The 25,195-nt window shown below is 44.9% G+C and overlaps 1 protein-coding gene across 2 annotated transcripts in view; it reads right to left on the reverse strand.

Moving 5' to 3' along the window:
• Window positions 1–23,881, reverse strand: part of LOC131887763 (band 7 protein AGAP004871-like) — a 63,803-nt gene extending 39,922 nt beyond the window's left edge. Inside the window, exon 1 of one of the 2 annotated variants that reach the window (XM_059236441.1) lies at window positions 22,653–23,881. The gene's annotated coding sequence lies outside the window, so the exon portion shown is untranslated. The remainder of the gene's footprint in view (window positions 1–22,652) is intronic. The other variant, XM_059236440.1, reaches the window with a different exon arrangement.
• Between the last annotated feature and the right edge of the window lie 1,314 nt (window positions 23,882–25,195).

Consider the following 25,195-nt stretch of genomic DNA (forward strand, 5'->3'; position numbering starts at 1 on the left):
AGTGGCTAACTCAATGAGAACCGCGATCTAGGGCTCCATAATTCAAAATGGATTACTTTCCCATTTCTTCCAGCATCCCTAGAGAGATCGGAAGAGCTAGTCCATAAGTCTTTGAGTGGGTAGGTAGGTACGTGGGTTGGAATGGGCGTGGGTGTGCGTGTTTGAGGATCCTTTCTTGATAGAGCGCCAAGCAGGTATGAGATATTATGGCGCTTGTTTTCACACTGAGTGGCATTCTTTCCACTTCAGGCTTGCCCTACTCTCATTTAAACGGACCTCATTTCGGACCATTAGCCTTGAGAGAAAATGTCAAAAATTGCCTCCATCTCTTGGCGTAATAAGACTCTATAAGAATGGCCCCAAAAAGTTGCCAGAGGTTGGGCTTTTGGGAAGGAATAAATGCACACATTTCGCTACCTTGCCGGGGATTAAGTAATCAAGTTCGGAATATTTGCCCAAGCTGACAACGCAATTTCCACAAAATGTGTTTGGAAAGAGAAGAGCCAGAAGAAAACCATTGCCGGTTCAGCCATTATAATACATATAAATGCCATTTCGTCGACAAGGCCATTTTTCCGTGGTTATCTTTTTGCCTAGGGGGATTTGAAGGCCAAATTTTGGCTGTTGCATTTAAATTAGACAGGACATTAATTCATTCCCATAAATTCGTGGAGAGACGCCTTCAAAGGGAATAGCAATGCAGGCACGGAAAAAGGTGCCTAGAGGCCTCATTTAAAGCGAGTGAACATACAAATGTCTGGCAAGGGAACGGGAAAAACATTCAAGAAATGCTACTACGGGTATACCGCTTCTTCCAGACAAGGGTTCGCTGTTTTTGTTGGCCCTATTTGGCCAGCAAAAGGGCAACGCTGATTAAGGAGACGATGAGGTTGGCGAATCCTCCCCAACCCCGAATCTTGAATTGAACAAGTTTTCTTTTGTCTTTTTGTCGCCAAGTGCATGGCACAAAGAGACTTTGTTATCGGAGTCCGTGGCATTTGTGGTGGGAGTTGGAACCGATCCTTGTTTGACTTGCCAGGAAAGATTACTCAATAAGATTGGCCCACACCTCTTTCGTTTTATGTGTCATCCCTGCAAAAACAGCTGGGTTTCTTTTGAACATATTCGCTATCAACGAGTTCAGCTCTAAACGAGGCCGTTTTCCATCTTCAAGTTATTTGACGACAACTGGCTAGCTGAGTAAATTGGTTTAATTCTTGGGTAAGCGTATGCTAGTCGTTTGGTGGGAGTGAAACACTTGGGTTTTTGTAGCTTGGACCATCCTCGTGCCTTGGGCGTAATGATGGTTAATGTTTTCTAATGCTTTGGCACCACCAACTTTTCCTTTGAGACTTGAGCACCATTGTGCTTCCACTCTTTCACGGTCATAGATCTGGCCGTAAAACTAGATCAGTCTACATTCTTGAAATGACTTACATCTCCGCCCGCTTAAGAGTCAAGCTTGTTTCTCTGTCCTTGGCGCCGATCTTTGGTCTATTCTTGTCCTTCCCAAAGCAAATAAGTCCAAGACTCATTAAGCAGCGAAGTGACCAAGAGAAAGATAGACGATGGCATGACCGTGGACCTCACCACTCAACCCTTTAATTATTTGTTCTCAACACTAACAACACATTCCTTGGCAGCTCTTTCCGTCAAGTTAGGGTGGTAAGCGAGAGGTCCAACTCATCCCAAAGCGACGATGGACACGAAACTTAGATGAATGTGATGGAAAAGGGCCCTCCCATATCACACATGGATCTTCAGAGCTTCTCAGAAGTCCATAGAAAAGGTTCTCGTTCTAATGGCTAAATAGTACCGTCCCCACAACCGCAAGTCTGTCCGGGAATTTTCGTTTGATATATGTTCCTCCCCACGGAAAAAAATTGGCAAGCTAGTTCAAGGCACTCTATTTAAATAATAGGATTGCGTCATTTCATTTCTCTCAGACTTTGGAACTTCGTTTCCGAAACTTGGCAGAACTGGCGATTACGCTTGTAGACCAAGTCTGAATCATGAACCTTTGTTCCACGTGAAGATCTAGATCCGATTTTATGAGTTCTGCCTCTCTGAGAGAGTTTGAATCGGAAAACTTCCAAAAAGGCTGGGTGGAATTTTCAATGGCCTTTGAAATTCGATTTATATCCTTCGATTTATGCAAGAACTTTGGTCTATGCCAAAACTGAGAGAAATATCAATTTCGAATGGGAAAATTTTCTGCATCATTTCTCGCGCTCGGGGAAAGAAATCGAAGGCCTGATTTGAAATAATTTTTTCCTGTACTTTGAACATCCTTCCGAAAGAGGCCTTGAAGCTCCCTGGTGATTTTGCTGTGATTATTGTTGTTGTTGTTGTTGCTCGTACTTCTTTCCCCTATACAACACATCGTGTATGGGCGTTCTAAATAGGACATATTTTTCATATTTTATCCATTCAAGTAGGCTCCTTTGCAAGTCAAAATCAAGACTTTACTGCGATGGCTGGGGTTCCCCTCCCTTTTATGGTTGAGAAAAAATAGTCGTTCGATCTTTCACCATCCTCCAATTTTCTCTCGATCTGAGAATCTTGGGTGTCAGCAAGAACCAATAGACCGAGGGGGTGGCGAGATTTCCTTCCTCACTCACTCAGTTTTTGGGATGAGAACAGGAAAAAGATTTCAAATTCAAATCCCCTGTCCTGGATATTTGGATTCAAGGGAAGTTAGTAAAGAAAGGGAGGGGGAAGGGAGGAAAGAGTCCAGATTTACATCCTGAAAATGGACTCGGCCGCTAGCGATAAAGTCTTTCAAGCAACCCTGTCAGCTCGCTGGAGTAAAGCTGATCTTGATTTTTACACTGAATTGGATGCTTATTGGCTGCTCATGTCCGAAAGATGGGAATCAATCTTCCTTCAACTTGATCTGGCAGGAAATGGACTTGCGTTTCCCAGACTCCGGTTGAAACCACCCAATTGATCAAGAAAGTGAGATGTTTGAATTGAACCCCGGTGTCAAAAGTTTGGCGGCGGGAACAATATTTTGCTTGGCTAGATCATTACCAAGAGTGAAAGTCGAAGGGAGGCAAGTCAAAACTGGGCCAAAAAGAAACTTGAAACTCTCATTCGTTTTCGTACATGAGACGAGGGTTTTTGGCACCCTTTTGGGACGAGACACTCTTGACACAATACCTTAAGTGACAAACTTCCTCACTATCCGGCTAGGTTCCCTTTCTTTTCTGTACTCAAACCTCTCGCCATTGCACTCGTAGGTCGAAGGGTTGGAAAGGTGAGGGTAGAATGAGGAAGAAAGTTAGGAACACGTTTGTGAAAAATAATGTCAATCGGATTTAAGTGTCTCTTGGCTGAGTTCCAAACACTTCCCAGAAATTAGGAATAGCTGGAAATCTGAATTGAGAGACTGGTTTTAGTCGCACTCAAGAGGAAGTTGGTCGGTCAACTAATTATATTGGGCCTTTAATCCTTTGTCTTAGCAGGAAGCGGATGAGAAATACAGCTACTGCACATGGTTCAGCTCCTCCAAGATTGAGCTTAGTGCCACGGAAACGATAATCTTAGTTGATCCAGTAAGGTGGACATAGCCATATAAAAAATGATAAGGGCAGGAGCAGAGAAAAACTGGACCTATACGTTTCCGAAAGACGACATTTCCGAGGAAACGCTCAACTCGTGACTCATCATTTTGTGGTAAAAATATATTCCTCTAAAATGAAGATGTCTGAAATCGCTTTGAGGCTTTTCGTTCTTAACAACATGGCTAAGTTTTGAGATTCTTTCAAGTACGCGTTCTATTCCCATAATCCAGTGCAAAGACATTTTATGGCATGGAGGATCAAAATCACATTTGGCAAACTCGCGGAGGAAACGACACAAAATCATTATATCATCCTTTTTACCACGTGCAAGACCAGAAGCTTACCACGGCAATTGCACCAGGATATTTATTAAGAACGAATTCCAATTTCCATGGCTGGCCTTTATCGGTTTGTTCAGAATGACTTGAAATTCAAATGCTGACCCGTGTTGGATTTGGCAAATATCTTTACTTTGAACTTTGAGCTGACGTTTCGGAATGGAACTTAATCCAGCTTGCAGATACAGCTTCGCAAGAACACGAAGATGCATTACAGGTTCCATTTGCTTTTGTTTGTTGAGCTTTTGGAGTTTATAGACGTCTGTGGTACGTTGTGCTTTGCTCTAATTTTAGAGCCATTCCATCTTCAAAGGAAATTGGTTGTCGTCCTCCTAGATCCACTGAGGTGAGGCCATGGACCATGCTCATGTTGAACGACATACTACCTCCATCCACTTTATACTTACACATGAGGTGACTGACTGACTTGGTAGGTTGGTTGTAGGGAACGTTGGGAGGAACTTAGGGAGGAACGTGGGTCGGGTACACACTTCTCTGGTGTGCGCCAAGCCCTTCTCTGAAGGTCGATGTGAAAGAAGGAAGTCTCTTTGGCCCTGAGTTATTGCTTTGTCGACACATAATTAATGGGAGGAATGTCTGAATACTGTTGTTGAAGGTCTCCAGGGAATGCCTTCTGTAATTGATCCAACTTTCAACAGAGCTTGAAATCCTTTGGCTCAGTCATACACCTGATACACGGAAAACAAGTTGAAGCGAAGGAGATCGAATTGGCCGAGATCCATTTACTCAAATGGTTGTCGAGATGGGACCAACTTTCCAAATAGACCTGATCCAATGATACAGGTGGTGATTACCATGACTTGAAATCGTCTTTTGGGCCAGAACATCGCTTTTATTCGGCCTTTCCCCCGATAGGGAAGAAGTCAATAAAAATTGACGACATGGTCAATGACCAATCTTTCCAGCGGCAAGAACAAGATCATGTCAGTAAAAGCATCCTTGTACCGATGGTCCTCTTACCCTTTAAACTGGGCTCTTTATCCAAGGGCTCAAGAAAGCAGAATAGTTACGGAAGAAAAAACACAACTGAAGGACGAGTACTGGTTCGGCTGACTGACTGAATGAATTGTTTTATTATTATACCAATATTTTGTCGGTTTCCCTTTTTTTCTCAGTCCACTCTTAAAGGCACTTGCACTTCAAGGTTGTCTCATATTGGCCTTTGGGCTGCTTGAAAGACCCCCTTCCTTCAGTGGTAGTGAAGCGTCGATTTTTTGAGAGGGAGAGAGAAGGCCTCTCCACTTTCCTGCCCTCGTAGTACACTACACACAGAGAGGGCCATTGGCAAAACTCCCATTACTAGAAACATCTCTGTCAGTATAGATTATTGACAAGGGAAATGGCACAAGGGCAAGGCAGGATTGGATGCATGAAGGGGAAAAAGAACCACAATGTCGACGATGATAAAGACGAAAAGGCGGACCCAGGACAGCCAAAGATCAAGATGGTTTTCGCATCGGAAAATAAGGGCAAGGACGAGTATTTGTGTTGAGATGGGTATGGGTGGTTGATGGGGATTGGCTTGTTGGGCGAATGGATCAGATGTTGGCAAGAGCTCGTTGTGTAATTGCATATCATGAGTTTGATCCGATGGCCTGCTTTGGGGACCCGCGATGATTCGCTGAGTCTGAGGTTGCATTTTTGGGAGGGTGGAGAAGGAGCTAAGGAGCTGGCCATTATTTTTAGTTTTGGTACGAATTGGAGCAAGAGCTTTTCTTACTCTCATGGAGCCCATCATTTCTTGTGGAATATTCCTAGACCTGGAATGAATATGAGTTCATTTTAGAGACCCCCAAAACCTGATCTTTTTCCTTTCCAAGGCCATAAATAAGGAAAACAAGAGTGGGAGGTCCAGGGTCATTCGTGCTCTCTGAAGGAGCCTAACAAGGACCGGGTAATAATGGCTCGTTCCTTCGTTCGTTCTTACTCTGAACTCCACACAAGATGTGATCGAGGTTCCCAGATTAGGTGGCTTGGAAACGAGCAAAGGTCCTGATGCAGCCCGAGGATCAAGCAGCCTTCTTCGTTTCGACCCTCGTAAGGAGCATTGACCCACTTACGCAAATAAATGTCAAATCAAATGCAACCTCCACGTTTCATAAGAGCATCCACCATATGAGAAAGCCAAGAATCCCTCTTTCTTGTCAACTCTGGTCTTCGGAGTGGCCAAAACTCACTTATCATGATACCCTTGGAGAGTGAGTACTTGGCAAAGGCCATGAATGACAATTGACAAGGAATCTTACCTAAAAAACGAATAGAGGAAGGGTGGATTATCGATTCCTGAGGAGATAGGCCTTGAGTCGGTGTACATAGTGTACATAGGATATGGGCTCGAGGTCGAGTTCTATGACAGAATATACAGTCCATGGAAGTGGTATTGTTACCAAGTCTTGATGGACTACGGACAAGAACCATCATCATCATCTTGAACCAACGAGAAGGATCGCATGATCAGTTGGCCTTCACTTGATCTGAGTGTTGATGAACATGATTCCAATGGTGATTGAATGAGCCAGCTACGAATGAATGGACATAATCCGGTCGCAGGGTTGCCTCATTAAACTCGGCCGCCTTATGTTTCAAATGTTCATTCTGCACAATGGATCGGATTCCTTTCAAAGAAGTTCGAGCCTCTCTTCCGCCAGCTCCAGGGAAATTTCCAAAGTTCAAGTTTTAGTTTTCTGAGCGATGGAGAGGAGGTGAATAGTTTGAGAAATCCATTTACTTGATTGATTCATGGAACCCTGGAAGGCGCCAAAGGGGGGAAATGGGGAACTATTGGATTGGATCAGTAGCACAATCGCTAATCGATCCCATTTTTACCTTGAATGGCTGTGAGACATAAGAACTCCGAGAGCGTCCTTCTTGGAACTGTCAGAAGAACATTAGCCTTCCCTTTGGAACTAACCAAGCACGTACGAATGTACGGAGAAGGTTCCATTCAAAGGAGGAAAAGGCCTTGGGATTTGTGTTGTTGTTGATATTGATGATGATGATGATGACGACGACGACGACGACGACGACGACGACGACGAGAAAAAAGGCTGGGGTTACTATAAAATAGGGAACGTCCAATATCTGCAGAAGATTTGTTCCCAGGAATTCTCAAAATAGCTTCCCACTTATTGGTTCCAGTTTTTTGGGGAAGGAGGCTTTAGAGAGAGGAGGTGCAGGAGAAGAGGTCAGCAGACAACCGCGTGAAAGCTAACTTGGCCTTCAAGAAACTTGGAACTTGATGAGACAGAGAAGTTCGAGATGGCTATTGGATCATACGATTGCACAACCAGCACCCTTGGGAATTCACATTCATCTCCCAATTGGGATGGATTCGATTTTAATGAACTTGTTCGGCAAAAACCCATGGGTACTTATCTCTCCGAGTTGGCAAGATCTTCCTAGCCCAAGGCCATGCAATGTTGTAGGTTTCGAATCTCGTGCTCGCACGAATGGTAAGCTCAATTTGAGGCAATATTTTTCCCCTCCAGCGAGGAGCGATCCCGCCAAAACTGTCAGATAGACCCGAGCAAAACCTTGATTGGACACCACTCCACGTCAGTTCCAATGATGTTCGAGACTTTCCAAAGAACTGGGCCTCTTTTACCATTATTTAGAGCTCGCTAAAGAGAAAAACGAGGGGAACCACGAGCTCTCTCGTTTCCGATTTCGAACACCGTCTTCGACGATGGAATAATTGTCAGCTGTATCATGATTGTTCCAACACTTCATATTCATGTTGTGGTGCAATTAATGGCCCCAGTCTCGGCGTCAGGGTGTGCCTCCATGGTATAAACCAACACACGTGCCAGCCATGAAGAAAGGATGGAGGAAAGAGGTTGCTAAAGGCAGTTTTTGTTGCCCCAGGGAAAGAGATCTTGCGTGTGAAATTGATTCCGCGTCCCCAAAGGACCGTTGGTGTAAGTTCTCTCACTCCTATTGGAATCTGGCTTTTAAAGCCAGAGCAGTGGAACTCACTCTCAACGTTGTCAAGGGAAATATGTCGACCTCAAGTGGAGCCTGGCGTTCTACAGTAATAAAAGCTTTTTGCTGACCAAATTGACTAACGATTTATGTTCCGCTCCTGCGTTTTATGCGAAAACAACCTTGTTTTCCGGGAACTTTTGGCTCGTCTCGAGATGAAACGAGGGGTCTGCAAATTTCGGCCTAATTCGCAGTCCCTGGGCAACATTGGAATTGGGTTATATCTCATCATTGCCAACTGCATGCTTAACAAGGGTAATCAGAAACAAGGGGCTCCAGAATAAATCGAAGTGATTCTTCAAAGGAAGGCGAGTGGTCAAGTAAGCAAGGTTTGCCATGTTCCCCATCTTGTGCTTCAGATGGATGGGTGCGATGCTTGCTTGCTTGCCGTATGTCTGGCTTGGCTTGGTTTTCCTTCTGTCAATGAAGGTACTGATGGCCACTAGGAAAGGGCAGATCAAGATTCCAATGATTTATTAATGGTCCAACAAAATTAATCTTTTTACGGGACATGCTCCTTTGTGGTGAGGCTGGCAGGCCTAAAGCTCTCATTGTGGAACGTGTATCCTCCTTGAAGCCCACTTGGGGCCTCGAGAACCAAGGATAATGATATGTGTTTTGATTTATGGAGGTCTTCCTCCTGGAACAGTCCTAGATACTGGATGTTTTTGACCATTTTCCCTCCACCTACTGAACACCACATAGTGAACACCACACATAACAGTGCATACAGAGCCGGGGGAGCCGGAGAGAATAACCTTGCTCTTACACATAAATTAGTAGTTTGGCCAACGGACTATGAAATTTCGATGCCACAAGCTGTTCAGGGAGATCCAAGTGGTTGTGTGTTTGCTCCACTTCTTCAGCCGTCTTCGTCATAATCCCGTTTTTCTTCCCTTCCGCCATGTTCCCATGCCAAACTATTTTATTCGCCCGGATGTTATCCCCTTAGCAGATCACTCAGTCGGCAAGAGATCCAAATAGAAGTTGTCCGCCCAACTTTTTTCGGGCTTCACCACTTCAAAGTGAAATCTTAATGAGGCAGTCTCTTCTTCTCGTCATCAGGACTGAGTTAGAAGAGAGTGAGAGAGAGCGAGAGAGCTTCAGACTCTTCTATCTCCCAAATGAGACCCAAAACGAGATGGATGTGTCCCCAAAATAACTTCATGGTCGTGGCTCTTCAGAAAAGAAAACTCGGGCTCACTCCAAGTTCAGTCTCCATCTTCAGCTAAGGTACGACCCTCTTCAGCGAACATGAAGGTGCCAATGTTCCAATCCACAACGAGGACCCGTGAGAGATCTCCTCGTTGTGCTTGCGTTTTTTGGCAAATGGGGAAAATGTGGGCTGAATTGATCCTCCATTGAGACCATGGCCAACACAACATTATGCCAATGAATTAGCCATTTGGCAAAGATCATTGGTTGCAATTCCATACCAACCCGGGGTTCCCCGTTCTAACCAGTGAACCGTTCCGCTCACCAATCACGGAGAGCGTTCATGCAAATTAGTTTTGCCTCCAAAAAATATATACATTAACGGTGAGAACACTTGCTTGCTGTATCCTTGGTCCGTCCAAATCCGTGCTCTAAAATATGGTGTAAGAGTGTTCTTTCCCCATTCATGTGGATCTTGCGGATCCGAGAATCGTGTCCTCCTCCACTGAGGAGAAAGAAAGAGGGATTTGTCAATGCATTGGAAGATGGTCTAGCTTTGATTCCTCTTTTGCCATCACGCAAGGCATTCCCCATGTTAGATGGTTGGTTGGTTGGTTTGGTGTGCGTGTGGTGTCTTCACTGCATTCTTCGGGTCTGATGTCACGTCTGTCTCCATTGCTTGTTAGACTATTGTCTCTTTGAGGGACTACGACCATGGTGATGATCATCATCATCAAGATGGTTTTCTTTGATCTCTGAGATGGTTTTATGAAGGCCTACTCCGTCTGAGATGGTTCGTAAATGATCTTGGATGGGACACAAAGGGCGTAGGGGTTCTTTTGAGCATTACATTTTGATGGTTCATTTGGCTGTGCTTGCATTGCTGTGAAGACTAAGAGAGACACCCAGAAGACTCGGGAGTTGCCATTGTCTCGGGTTTATTAAACCATTATCATCCGGGCTCAAATCAGGCACCAGATTCTACTCGAAAGTACTCTACGTTCTTTTACAGTGCAGTATATGGGGTCATGGAAAAGAGCAGAGGGGAAAGAGGGGCCCAAGCAACGTTAATCTTAGTGTCGTGAATGATGAAAATATGGCTGCAAGAAATGAAATCTGCCTTTGACGGTCTTTGAAGTAGCCTGGGTGTAAAACTTGCTCTCTCTCTCTCTTACTTTTTTCTACTCTCAAGGTTCTGTTGTTTCACCTTCCATTTTCCCTCACGCTTTAGACCCACTCACTTTCTAAAGCTTTTTCCGAGATGTTTGCGAGAAAAATCACACCAAGTGTTCCTTTTACACTCTGAAAACCTGGATGGGAATCTATTCCATTTTGTATTTTTTCATCAAGGCATTCAAAATTCCAGATTTCGTATTGACCTCACTGGCATTTTCAAGATAAAGGTCAAAATGCTCGAGATCGACAGAAGAGCCGTGCTGTGGTGTCAAGTATTTTTTCGGAAGGTTTTCTCCGATTCAATGTTGATAATGAATGCTCTAGTTTTCTCGTCAGATTTGCAGTCAGTTGGAAAAGCCCTTGTTTACACAGGCTAGAGTACTCTTAAGATAAAAGTGGAGCCTCCATCCTCAAATACGAAGCTATCAGACCCCTAATCACTTGAAGGAGTGGTCTTGAAATAGTGGAATTGGGTGCCATTACTTCTAGGCGAATGGAACTCCATCCACAGAAAAATCGAAATGAAGTGTTTGGTTTTGATCCAGAAAGGGTTGCTCCTCGCCCACCCAAACTCATTAAAGGGGAAAAACATCAACACCTGGGCTATTTTGGGCCGATGACTTTTGGAATTAAGTGATAATCACGTCACATTAATTGGTCCATTAACGTGGCTTCCCGATGGATCCTTCATTTAGAGCCAAAGTTTTCCAATGAAGTTATATGCTCGAGCTGAGCTCATCGAGGAACTCGAGAAGGCAAACTTGGTTAATTTGGCCATCTCAACCATTTAGACCGCAGTTTGTCTTGCCAGTAGGGCCTCCTGTGGTGTAATGGCCTTGTCAAGCGAAGCCAACCACATATTGGGCGGACCCCCCACCCCCGCCTTCCAGAGAATACGGCTTGCGTTGTGTCAGCTTTCACCTCCTGGGTCTTCCACCAGGCCATTGGAACAAGTTAGGACACAAGTTTTCACCGAAGATGGTCGACCAAGCCTTTTCCACAAAGTTGGGCAACAGTTCAGCCCGTGAGGTGTGGCAAGCCGAGAAGCGAGCGTTCCCATTGACTTTCATATTTTAGATTAACTCAAGATCGGATCAAGTTCGTGTGTTTTGAAGCGTAAGATGCGGACAAACGAACGAATGGATGGATGAGAGTGTGCCTGGTTGGCTAGTTGGGTATGTATGTGCGTGTGTGTGTGGGGGGGGGCGCTTTGTGAGCGCCATATATAATGTTTGATCAAGACCGTCAATGTTCATTGTTCGCGAAAGCCTTCAAGCACTTTTATCGCCTTTCCCGTTGGCCTTCTTAAAGAGCAGAGAAAAAAGATCCCAGAGCTGCAAAGTCCAAGAGCGGATGTGAGGAGAAGAGGAACAGCCTTTCATGTCAGACACCAGGACCTTTTCGTCTCCATCGGGACGGCATTCAACTAGAGCCATTCCTTCACTCCTCAAGTCGTCTAGCAAAAGTCGTATGCAAAGGCCAGAAGCAACAGTGTGGAAAGGTCCTGAGGACCGAGCATGAGAAACACCAAGAAGGAGAGGGTAAAAATTGGGCCAGCCAAATTGGGTTTGCGCGGAGCTTACCCTCCCCTTCTGAAGCTTTGAAATTGATAAGATAATCGCACAAGAAGGCCGAACGAAGAAAAGGTGAAGGCCAAACCGAGGCCAAAATGGATGGATGGATGGATGGACGGATGGATGCCAGCTGCCTAGCTAGCTAGCTCCATTTCGTTGCCCGGAATCGTTTTTAGGATGTTCCAGCTTCCAAGGTTAACGAAAAATCTGATTCTTCTTCATTTCTCATTTCCAACATCGAGGAAATTGAAAGATCGAGATTTCCAGACTTGCCCGTGGGAAAACGTTAATGAGCGAGATCCCATTCAAGGTCATCATCACTCTCATCCATACCTAGTTACATTCGTTTGCATTGTTCAATAACCAATGAGACTCGACAGATCGACGAAGGAACTCTGATCTTTGCCTTACGAAGTCGACATGCCCATCAAGATCAATGTCTGTCAAAGGCCGGACAGATTGAAAGCCTTTGGTTCCTTCCAAATATTGACAACATACCACTCAAGCCAATGAACGCTGCCATGTTATTTCACGGTAATATGAATTCTAGAACTGGCCCTAGTTGTTTTGGTGGTGGTTGGCCCCTTGAATAGCGGCCTTTGCTCACCAAACCCCAGACTTGCATTGCCAAGGCCGTCAAGACAACCCGCTTTTGTGGAGAGCACAATATGGTGTTTCGTTCCCTAAAGAATTGAGTGAGTAAGTGAGTGAGTGGTCAGGGAAAGAGGAATGAGCCAAGACCAAAAATAACCAGCCACATGCCTAGCTGGGACTGATGACCCAATGGACAGGTTTCCGTGGTCTCTTTGCTTGCTTTTGTGTATTCAACAATCGCATTCATTCCTTGATGTGCGATGGTCTGGTGGGAAATTCCATGAGACCTGCTTTTGTCATTTTGTCATTGGTCTCACGAGCTATGTTGGTCATGACCAAGTTCCAAAATAGCCTGGAGCAACCAAGCACACGAATCTGAGACAGATTGAGTAATTCTTCGAAGTCTTTTTTTTGCAACTTAACTGCCGCGATTATTGATATTTTAGGTTCGTTTCAAACTCTGCATTGCCAAAATAAGTTCAATTTTCATCGATGATGCTTGATACATTAATTATAAAGCAGGTTGTGGGATTAGTAAATGAAAAACTTAATACCTTGCGGCCTAACCCCGCCCTAGCCGCCCTCACAGCATAAATTTTCTTAATTTGAACGGGACGAGATTTTAATCTTCCTGGAACGTAAATCTCGGATGCGCCTCATATGGAGAAAAAAGAACTGTCCTCTCACCAAATCAGAAATGGAACTTTTTTCTTCTTCTTCCTTCTTAGTGGCTCGTTCTGGCCCATTGATCCCAAATGTGAAGAAAAGAGGTCATCACCATCATCGTTGTCGAGCTTCTAAGTAAAGGCCAAAGGCCAAAGGCCGGAGAAGAAAGAGAGAGAGAGAGAGCGACGAGTGAGCGAGATGAAGAAGCTAGCTCTCTTTTGAAATCATTTCCCCCATTCTCCCCAGTCAATCCCACTCATCCTTTTGAAAGGCAATCCTTGTGGGACCCAAATTTTGAATTTTTCCTCTACCTTCTTCGCCTCCAAAGTAGATGTCTAGTTGTAGTAGGGGGAAAGTATAGTGGCAAGAATACCAATGGTAGCGACCCTTGAATGAGTCTCACACTAAAACAGCCAACCGCTGCATCAGCAACGTCTTCAGTGTTACACGTGATACTCGATCTGTGTCAATAAGATTAAAGCTCTCTTCAACTACACCTTTCTTTTTTTGACTGAGACTTTGAGTAGGTATACTTTATGAATAAGAGAAAAAAAAAACCATTTGGCCGTTATTCTGACTTTTCACTTTGCATTCATTATAAGTGAATACGATATATACTGTATGTAAAGCAATGTGTGAATGGCTATAGGGCTGTTGTTAGTTGTTACCAATTTTAATTTTGTGCCACATATTTCTAGATGGGCACTTGCTCTCAGAAAAAGACATAATTTAAGTACTTTCTCTTGTTAAAAAAGACTTTTCTCAAGATTGCAAATCCTCAGACCTGTTTTTTTGCTTCGCTCCAGCATTGGCCAATTTATTCCTTTTTTAGTCGGCACTCTTAAAAATCTCATCCAAAATGTTTATGCCTCATCTCACTGTCCAGGCGAAAACATGATAATTATATAGCCCATCATAGCACCAAACGGTGACTGTTCATTGGGAACTACATTCCATAGGATGATTTGATTCTGATAGATTTGCCAGTGTCATCAGTGACGTGCGTCCCCTCTGCCAGGAAAGATAAATTGATTTCTCCATCTGCATTTGTAAGCTTATCTGGTTATATCCCAGTTAGTATCACCCACACTTGTGCCGATGCTCTCTTCCTATCGTTTTCCATCTTTCTGTCTTTCTTCCTCCCTCTCTTTCGTCCTCCCTCCTTTCCTTTCCTTTCATGTCCCGTTTTGGTCATAAAAGCGAAATTGCACTGCCTCGACGACAATTCATCAGTAGGCATAACAACTCGTCTTTAGTAGGGGAAGCGAACCCCGCTTGGTACAATACATTACTGTATGAAGGTATATAAGGGAGGGTTCAGTACTGTTGTCAGCTGTTGGTATGTACGTACATAGGACTGCTTAATGCTTCTTTAGACTCATCAAAGAGAATTTCAGATCTCGACTTCATCACTGAGAGCTCTTGAATGCCCTTAATTAATGTCTGAGTTTGCAGAATTTGCCTTTTTCGTTGCAAAAAGGGATGAGGAGCGAACCATAAAAAAAAAGAGGAATAAGGACGAGGACCAAGTCCGCCACGGAGACATAATTTAATCAGATTGCCCACAAAGGACGCAATGAGGTAAAAGTTTTCTCGCCCAATTCGAATGTCTTCACCTCTCTTCTCTTCTTTGGGAAGGATGTTCTTTTCCCTCTCAGAGGAATAGCTAAAAATAGGTTCATTTGGAGCTCACTTTTTAGCTCCATTTGTCTTCATATAAATATACGTTTTTGTGTGTCCTTGAGAAAGGCGAGGAGAACGACTTTTCATGGCACTTTGTCCCGCCCCCCCTTCAAATGAAAGAGTCGATTTAAGAGCTCTAACCTAATATTTTGTCTGAACCGGGGTTTCCAGCACCTCTTTGTCGTTCCAAGGCGGAATAATATCCGAGAGCTTCATGGCCCGAATCCATCTTAGGGGACTAGCGCGAGTTCACCTTACGTGTCTGTGATCTCAAGAAACGCTTACTCATCACTTCCAATCTCAGTCAACCATTTCGAGTCGGGTGCTAGGCTGGCATTAGTATGTTCCAAGGATGGATGGACGTATATCTATTTTTTTCTGGATTTCTTTTGCCTCGCTTGACATAAGTTTCTCTCATCTTGACCTAAATTGTTCCTATGGTTGACAAGAGAAAGAAAAGATACCCTAACGGAGGAACAGCAGCATCCCTCCCTCCCTCCCCTCTCTTTCTTTCTCTCTCTTCAATTTGGATCTCAGTGGTCCTGAAGGTTCCTTCCAGGGTCCCTTATAGTTAAGTCGCTTGTGAGAATCGAGGATTTCCATGTCATCCCAAGAGATCTTGGACTCGAGTTGAAATGATGAACAACCGAATCACCCTCAGTGTCCTCAAGAGCAAAGTTGAGGCATCACTCTCAACTACAGTACAAGACAGATGTATATGTATGTAGTAGAGCGGCAATTGAGCAAATAGAATAGTCGTAATCGTCGTGTTCTGGGGTTAGTTATTAATGTCCAGAGATGGCCTCTCTGATGGATCTGTTTTCGCCACGATATGCACGTCCTCTGTCCATGGGGGATTATTAACATTCTCCATCACTATAACGTAATTTTGCCACCAACCTCGCATCTCATCCCATCTCACTCATTCCCTCCCTCCCTCCCTCTCTCCCTCCCTGGTCCCTTGTCCCTCCGTTCCTCCTCTATTTCTTTTCCTCCCTCTCTTCTCGAGTCTCTTTTTGCTCGTCCCTGTGCTTCCCCTGAAGCCCTCAAGCGAGATCTTGTCCATCCATCCAAGTATACTCACTCCCAACCAACCAGCTAACCTGCCACCCTCGAGCGACCTCGTCGACGTTTCCCAGCCTCTGGCTATCAAATTGGTCTCTATCATCAAATTGTCACATAATTTATCTTTCTTGGCAAGAGATCAAAACAATAACAGGGAGTTTAAGGCTGCGAAGATTCAAGACCAGGTGAAGTGGAGGCTGTAGAGCAGTCCTCTAATGCCAAGTCCACCTTTGGAATGCGAACGAAAACTGGAAGGCTTTCATTGGGATGGTCCTCAAGCAAGTCTGAATATCCCCCCTTTATTTAGAGCAGGCATAAGAAGGGGCTAGTCTCGGATTAGGTTAATCCACCTTGCAATACTGTTCCTCCAGAGGCAGGTAGGTAGTGAGGTGCCTTTTAGAAGTAATAGTAGTAGTAGTAGTAAAAGAAGTACAATTCCGCTACTGTGCTTGCCAGCTTGCCAGCCTTCGGATATAAGCCTTCTCTCCGTACATGAACCAGCGAGCAATAGTGAAGATCCATGGAGGATGAGGAGCAATCCACGGTCGTCCAAGATCATTGGGAATGCAAATGACCCAGATTTTCTGTGGGACGGGCGGGAATGGCGGTTCTGCCGACTCTCAAGTTTCCCACCTTTTCTTCTTTTCCATCTTTTCTTCAATGGGAACGACGGGCGAGAGCCCTCTTTAACACTTCCGCTCTTGGCCATTTCCTTGGGGATTCCCTGAGTGGCTCTGCCTACCATCCGCCTTGGGTCAGTGATTCAATTTTGCCTCATTTCCTTATTGATATCATTCCCCGGGATTCTGGTGCCGTGGGCCAGAGGAATAAGCCAACTCTCGAAGGAAGCTCAAATGGGATGAAGAGAATAAAAGGTGGGTCCGGAGCTGGGAAGAAGCGAGCCAAAAGGCCACTGAGGCTGTGTGCCCCATGAAAGACACGAACGAGCGAGCTGTCACGTGCACGCGCATGGAACTGGAAATGCTCAAACATGGCAGGGATCCCATTCAACGACGCTGGATGATGACCATGAGGCATGATAATGGACTGACCTGATCCATGCCAAAAGGTTGGAACCCCATATGTGTTGGATCAAACGATATCATGATTTGTATTGGGTTTAATTCGGAACCTAGCCTCTTCAGGGTGGTGGAACAGTTCCATTGATTTGGTGACCCATTGCCTGATTATGCCTTGAAGTAACTGTACGACCGTTGGATGTCATGATTTCTTTACAGTGTGGCCATTGCCACGAAAAAACATATTGACCTCATTAGGTTGGGAAAATAACTATGGTCGGCATGTAAGTAAGTACACCACCACTCGCTATGGTGCATCTGGCGGGTTTCTAGTTCCTGCTCAGAATTGCGATTTTCTTCCGCCAAGGGAATAAATACCAACGGAAGCTGTTTTCTTTGGTTCGTTGAGCATGCCCCCCTCGCTCTCCTTACTCCCTTTTGGGTTTGCTTAAACCAGGTTCATCCACTATTGGCTTAGGTTATCTATAAACTATCCCAACCTTTCTCTCGTGCTCCATTCTTTCCCAGGAATAAATCCCAATCGAAAGAAAAGGCCCACTTCCAAGGGTTCTAACGCTCATTTCTTTATGCTCTTGTTGGGCTGAAACTGCTTGAGGGTGACTGCTCTCAGATTATTAGGGCTGCTAAACACTTCTTTGGGTTGAAATGGTTTCACCCTGTGCCATCCTTCAACCCGGCAAGTTCTTGGACCTTCGTCAGAACCAAACATTCTTGTAATGCTCAGCGCAGGTCGGGGAACTATTACATCTTTAAGAGCGAGTGGCCATGGTAGGTCTAAAGGTGGACCTGCCTTGAAGATAAAGGCCGTCTAGACGAGATTCTGTGGACCATTTGGACAAGCACTGAGCTCGAAGGATCTCGCAGTAAACATGAAGCTAGTTCGAAACGACTTTGGAGACGCACTGCTGGGTTGGGATATGATACACGTTAAAGGGTGATTTCACTTTTGATGGAACGCCAAGGCTGCTTGACTTGTCGGTGTATGAATAAGGTCTGGCAGATAATGGGACCGAGGAAACCTGTCTCTTCAACGAAGACTCAATGCCTTGGAGCCAAGTTTGAATGCCTCAAAAAGTGCCCCCCCCCAAAAAAAAAAAAAACTTAAATGGAATCTGAAACAGGTGAGCGACAGAGCAATCTCAAATTTTGGAGTGTTTTTTGGTTCGTCCTTGAACGTGCTCTATTGGGAATTGACTCAAGCCCAGGTCTCCTTAACTTCCACGTTTGTTTCGCTTGTTTCGCCTCTCTCTCTCTCTCCAGAGCCATTACCTTGATTGGTTTTTGACAATATTCCCCTTGTCTCATTTGCTTGGTGCGTACAAAACGAGTCTCGAGTTCCCCTCATTTCACGACGGTTGTGTTTTCCCCTTAGTTCCAGTCCTTCCAAGTTCCTTCCCTTGGTCCCTTATTTCCAATATCTCGAGTAGAAAAAATGCCAACTTGACATTTCCAAATGGGTGTGCATGTGTGTATGCCATTCAGAATCCAAGATCTTATCACTGATGTTTGTTTTGCCCGTCCGTGTCGTCGTTTTTTTTTTGTTTTTGAATTACTGGTAAAGACTGAACGCTCTGCTAGCTCAAGGTGACACTGATCTTTGGATTGATGTCATTGACAAAGTTTTTCGCAATGGAACGACCGGAATTTAAGCTCCACAGATGTCTTTCGAGGTGGAACTAGAAATTCAAATTGATAGTTGCTTCGTCTAATTTGGGCTAATGGAACTTATGCGGCCATTATGCACGCCCCTCAATATGCGCGGAGTCAGCGTCAACGTCAACCCTACTCAGCAACGAAATGGAGTAATTCATAAAATAGGATCCAATTTCCAAAATTGTCGTTCCCCCTCGTGTTGCCCCCGTCTCCTCCATCACTTCCAGGGGCACAACTGTGCATTTCTCCCTGAAGAAAGTTCTCGCTCTTCCTCTCTCAAAGTGTCATAATGGAAGTTTCCATCTTGGAACTGAGATCTGTTCCTGATTTTGCAAGAAAATAGCTCGTGCCGAATCCCCCCCCGAGTGGCTTCGCAACCACCCAGGCAACCAGCCAACCAGCCAACCACCGGCGAATCATAGTAACAACATCTTGTTCCCGTTCTCCACGCTAACACTCTCACATCCACATTGCTCGTGTCAATCGAAACTTTAGAAGAAAAGACTGTTCCATTTAAAGATGACGGGCGCTCCAAAGTTGTTCAAACTTTCAGAGCCTCCCACATTCAATGGATATCTTCGCTCCATGGTCATAGATTTGCACCTAGCGAAAGAATTCCTCGACCATCCCTGTCCGTGGGTCCGGAAATAGGGATGTCTTATAAGTCGAGTCTGCGTGCGGATCGTGAATACCCGGGAAAAAGGAGGAAAAACAGGATTATCCTCACCTACATATCGGATTTACGTTTTATAAGTTTCTATGACCAGTTTGGCCACTCATCATGAAATTTTCTTCACTTCAGCCTATTTTCAAAAAAAAAACGTCCCTGTTTTTCCGCACATTCCAGTCAGGTTCTTATTTGAATTTGAAATTTGATCCTTATTTCGCCAAAATGCCTCAAGATGGCTTGGTTGCATTTTGCATTTGACGCAACAGTTTGTCAATATTTGGCATAATGCACCAACTTGAGGTTGACGCTGGCAAATGTGTTAAGAAGTTGACCCCAAGTTTTGAGAGATTCCAGACTTTACGTTAGCTTTCCCGGGGCAGAGGGAATGCATTTTGCTCTAGTCCTATAATGCACTTCATATGGCTCGCATAGATGAGATCCAGTATAAAAGTAGAGGCTTTGGAGCCTGGGTCCACGGAACCAGAGGATGGATGATCTCCATCTCTGATACATTTTCGACTAAAACTTAAGGATAGTTTCGAACAAAGCCTGACAAGTTGGATGGAGCGACAGTAGTCAAGAGAGAAAGAAATTTTGTTCATCTAATTCAAGTAAGAGTTCAATGGCTTCTTGTTCCAAAATAGGGGGCTCTCTTTCCAGCAAATGGTTCTTGAAAGAAAAGAAGAAGAGGAACAGAAGGGGTTGGATAATGGTACTTGGAATGTGGTCCTTTTCTTCAAGTTTTCTTGGTATCTATCTCACTTCCATTTCCTTTAAACGACGGCAAAAAAGGCCAAAGCACCCGTCGTGTCTGAGGCTTTGGAAAAGGTTTTCCCTTCAGACTTGAGAGTCAAGCTAGTGGCGATTAAATAGCCGACTCTTCCTGAATCGCTTCGGAAGCACAGCGGCGTGCGCACTCTACGTACGAACGTACGTACGTACATCACTCCTCTTCATTGTTTTTCCCACTTACTTTACAATACTTTCGTCGGACAACGGCTCTTAGGGATGCCAAAAAAGACCGCCAAAGAGGAGGGGTCCCAATGTTCCAATTCTGGGGGAACTCATTTCCATCACTAATTAATGGCCGTAAGACAAGCTTTCTCTTTCTTTTTGTCCGCCAGTCTTCCCGGTTTTTGTAAAGCCAAGGATGATGACAATTGTTTCCAAAAGGAGAATAAACCAAGCCGTTGGCTTTGGTAATTGGCACATGGGGGCAAAACTGTGTTACCTCATCAACTGGCCATCGATATTGGGTGCATGATTGGATGGCATTTTGATTGAAAATATTTCAATGTGACGTTCGGAGAGGGAGAAGGACCCATAATTTCTTTGGACCAGAACGTTTTAATATCAGAGGCCCTCAAGAACAGGCTTCCTTTGAATCTTCGAGGTCCATGATCAGATCCATCCCCCCCCCCAAGGATCAGAGTGACCATGACCATTCAGCGGCAAGAATGTCAGATAAGTCTTTAAAAACTCGGCAAAAACATGTCGTTGCCAGACCTCGGAAAGACTTGCGAGTGATGGCCCCCAGATGGTCTTTTTCGTACCTGACCATTTTACCAAGATTGGGTTTGATCATTCATCTAGTTTAAATAGGAAAGGCCGAGTCTGGCTAGTTCTTGAGCAGGGAGTCAGCAGGTCATCGTCAGATGCCACAGTCTACTGCAAAAGTCTGCATTCATTGGAAGGATGCCATAGTATTGAATATTGTAATAATGCTCAATATTGAATTTCTCACACATACGCACACGAGTTTCTACACTTGAAAGGTATTTGCTTTTCGTGGACGGGAGAGTGAGGATCGAGGAACATGCTATCCCAATCAAAACTGCCATGATTTGTCTTGTCAATTGAAAAACTTGCTCCTCACCGCCTGACAAAGAAAACTTTAACCCCCACGTTTCCCGGGCGCAAGACAGTGAAAAAGAAGAAAAAAATCCACCTGCCAATAAAAAAAAGTTTCGCCTCAGTTTTTTCTTGGTTTGTATGGCATCAGCTTTACTTTATAGCTTTTGTCCTTGATTCTCAATCTCTCCGCCTCCACCGGAGGATCCATGCCTTTCTTATCGCAAGATTTAATGCATCCCCCAGACGCCAGATTTGGCTCAAAAATAGGCGTCAGCCACTGTTGCAAAACGATAGTCCAGTTACTATCGGCTTTCATTAATCATACAACCATGACCACGGCAACCAAATATTATGACATTTGCGGAATGTCCATTAACAATATGATAAAAGTCCTCTTGATTAGAAGAAAAAAAAGCAAATGCAAATTAACAAATTGCCAGGATTGTCCATCACTACAAATAACTGATGCAAATGAAACCTTGTTCTGGCCTCCTTCTCCCTCAAAACAGGTTTCACCTCCTCCATGTCGCTTCGAGAAGTCTTGGCATGCATGGAAACCATCCGATAGATGGGTAACACCACCGTTGTGAGAGGGATGAATTCATTACAGCTCCTTGTCTATCCCATGGAAACCCCAGAATGATCTGGCAAAGACGGATAGGGGCTAATTGGTGGTGAGCTTAACTATGCAGGAAACGCGCCAAAGCTGTCTTTCTTCTCCAAGAGGGTAGGAAAAGGGTTGGATGGAGTTTTGGGTTGTGGTGAACTTCGTGGTTATGACAAGAACAATACTGAAGAAATAAATCAGACGTGATGAAGAAGGAAGAAGGACGTTCCCACCCTGATGGAACAGACCATCCGGTCTTCCTCCATTGGGCGGTTTTTATCCGATCCTAAATGCCAAAGTGGCATTGCTCTCTTTAGATTAATGGAAGAGAGAGATTGGTGGAAACAGTCTCTTCTTTTTGTTCATTCTCATTCCCACCACGCCCAGGATCCCAGGATCCAAGCTCACAATCTCTCGCTAAAATCGCGGTCCACTTCAACAGACAAGTTTATTGTCTCTGGCTAGAAGTTATTGGGTGGAAACATGTCTCGAGTTTCAGCTAGTAGGCAAATAAATTTCATCAATGAGCCGATTTATTTCGACGTGCAATTCGGCGTGGAAATAGGCCGACATTCCTCCGCCAGTCCCAAGTTGTTCCAGATTTTCCAAAGAGTTTGCAATCAGTTCTCCTTGGATTTGGCACCACTTCCTTCACCGAGGTGTTGGTCTGAGAAGTGAGAAGGCAAAAGCTTGCTAGCTAGTTGGCTGACTGGCTGGCTGAGAGGGCCACACAAAGGACTCTTTGAGTAAAGATTTGTGCGTAATTGATCTCTTCTGCCGCTCTTGCAATCCAATTCAAAAGCTTTCAAAGAGTATGATTTTCCCTCTTCTTACTCTTTGCTCCATTCTCCCCTCTTTCTTTTCTCATCGTTTCATTCAACAATGTCAGCAAAAAGTGCCTGAAATGCCTAAATTGCACAACATTCACGACAGAAGGGCCACAAAAAACGTTTCCGTATTTTGCGAAATCCACTCTTTGATGATGAAGTGAGGCGTGAGAATCGCTTACCTCGGCGTCTTGACGGTATTTTGGGGTTGCTATTATTACTCTTGGCCCATTGTTGAGCGTCGTGACAACTGACAAAGGATCCAATGGAGTAGGATCCACTTGGTATTGTTCCACAAAGTTCAACAGAAGAGAGATTATTGTTATTATTGCTCCATCTCGAGATTAATCCGGATGACCTTGTTTCACGGTATAATTGCAATACAAGCACTTCTTCTGGTTCTTCCTCCCCCACACGAACCCGTTTTGTGGCACTCTCGTTGGCTGCTCTCTTTACGACACTCCAAGACTCCAAGACAATGAATATGAGTTTGGGATCCGAACCCACTTCCACGCTTGGAACAAGATTTGTCCCACCTCGAGTCAAGGATGTCTTTTATGGCTAATATCCGACTCTTGTTCCCCACTCTTGGTCTCCTTTCTTCAGCACTATCATCGACACATTTGAGCCAGCCCAAACACACACTTGGACTGAGGGTGAGTGAGCAAAACTACACTTAAGAACACATTCACCCTCAAAAGAGGGGATGCTCGTTATGAATATTTGGAATACCGATGATCGCCTCCAAAGGACTCAAAGGACACTAGTCTATGTACTGCCTAATCGCATCAAAGGACCTCTCGGTTTGGAGCGGGTGGTCCACACACAAACGAACCTGAAGATCGCCATGCGCGAGATAAATGAACGTGGAGTGCCAAAGGAGCCACCGCTCACTCCATTAGCCGGGATAGCAATAACTTGGCACAATGGTTGACTTCACACCGCGCGTTTATGGAGCTGACAGTGAGAACTGGCACATGGATGTAGTGTATGTAGTAGTGAGGAGAGGGTGGAGGGAGGAGGTAGGTACGACAATTAACCTGAGTGAAAATGCTGGCCGTGTGGGCACCGGGAACTGACAAGATGCACTTTGGGGGGTGGTCTAGATGCACGGCTTGGTTTGATTAATTAACATATTCTTGGCTCCAGTTCTATGTGTACACTCACTTTGGCGTGTGTGGCGACCTGATTAATCGACTCAGGCGTCAGACCTCTTTTTCGCCTTCGTCTTCTTCTTCTTCCTCTCTTTGGAGGTAGGTTTCTTTTTCACGTGGAGAAACAAACGCGGAAAGCACTTCTTGAGAGTGGTGGAGAAGGTACCATTGCCACAACACCTTCCTTATGAATATGATCTGGTAGACAAAGCACTTTTTTCGCGACTGCGAGGTACTCAAGTCCGTCCGTTTGTTCGTTCCTTCGCTCGTTCGTTCGTTCGTTCCCTCGGAGAAGAGAGCTAACGAGTCCGTTCCCGTTAGACGGAGTCTGTGTACGTAGTAGTGTTCCTGGTCTCTCTCTCTCTCTCTCTCTTCTTTCTCTCTCACACTCACACACTCACTCACTCACTCTGGCAATGTTATTCCGTTCGCTTCTCTGTCTGATCTATCTCGGTGAAATGGGCAAACGGTGAGATTCCAAGCGGATGAGGTGAAGACGTGCGCCTCATTTTTCCCCCATGGTGAGTGAGTGAGTGTCCGTAGCACGTACAGTACGCCCGTACGTGAGTGTCCCCGGTTCGTTGTTGCATGCGCCCAAAGGATCACCACTACCAATCCTCTCCAATTCTTCCAAGTTCTCAAGGCTCACACACTCCGCTCAAAGAACGACGGGATAGAGTGGATGGAACAAACCAGGAAGAAGATTGTGCAAAGTGGCAAACCAACGAACCAACGAAGGCGGCGAGGGCGCCACGACCCAAGAACCAAACCACCCACCAACTCAACGAGCGAGAGAACCCTCGGGTGAGTGGTGACTTAGGAGGAGAAGGAAGAAGACGAGTGAGAGAAAGAGAATGCTGTTTGCCATTGGTGATACCACCACGACTATATATATATATATAGGGGATGTACTGTTTTGTACCATGTAGTATTATTACCTAGAGAGAAAGAGAAAGACACACACACAGGCACACATGCGCACAGGGTGCGAGAAATAAGGCACAGGAGGTAGGGCCTTCTTTCTAATGCGGCTCCTACCGATGGAGGGTCGGGTACCAGGAAAATAGACGGCGTGGGTGGAGAAGCCTTAACTTTAGGCCGAGCGAGAGGGGAGGAGACACTCTTTCTACCGGCATCCTGGGGACATGTGATCTCTAGCGAGAGATATGGTTTCTAATTTCACATTTTGCCTTGCTTTCCATGCAATCTTACAAGTTCTAATTGAATCCAGATGTTATCCTGGAGATTCGACGGATGAGAAACTTATACCTGTGTGGAGACAATATGAGATGAAACGCCATGCTTGCTTGGCTTTTGACTTCTTTTGGCCGATGCCACCAATTCGAAGTGAGTATGAGGAAAAAAAGCCGGGTGCTCACGCTGTCCATCGTCCTTTCGGGGGTACCTCCCACTGTCAGGTTGACATTTCTGGGTTAACCCTGGGATCTGAAGCGCCAAAGCAAACACATCTTGGCATTCATTCGGCTCTGCTCAATTCTTTCACCTCTTTATTGTGTAAATTGCACCCTGATGTGATCTTGTTCTGTGGCCATTGTGGGAGGATGTGGAGG

Source organism: Tigriopus californicus, chromosome 10 (assembly GCF_007210705.1).
Source record: "Tigriopus californicus strain San Diego chromosome 10, Tcal_SD_v2.1, whole genome shotgun sequence".
In the NCBI taxonomy this organism is placed as follows: domain Eukaryota; kingdom Metazoa; phylum Arthropoda; class Copepoda; order Harpacticoida; family Harpacticidae; genus Tigriopus; species Tigriopus californicus.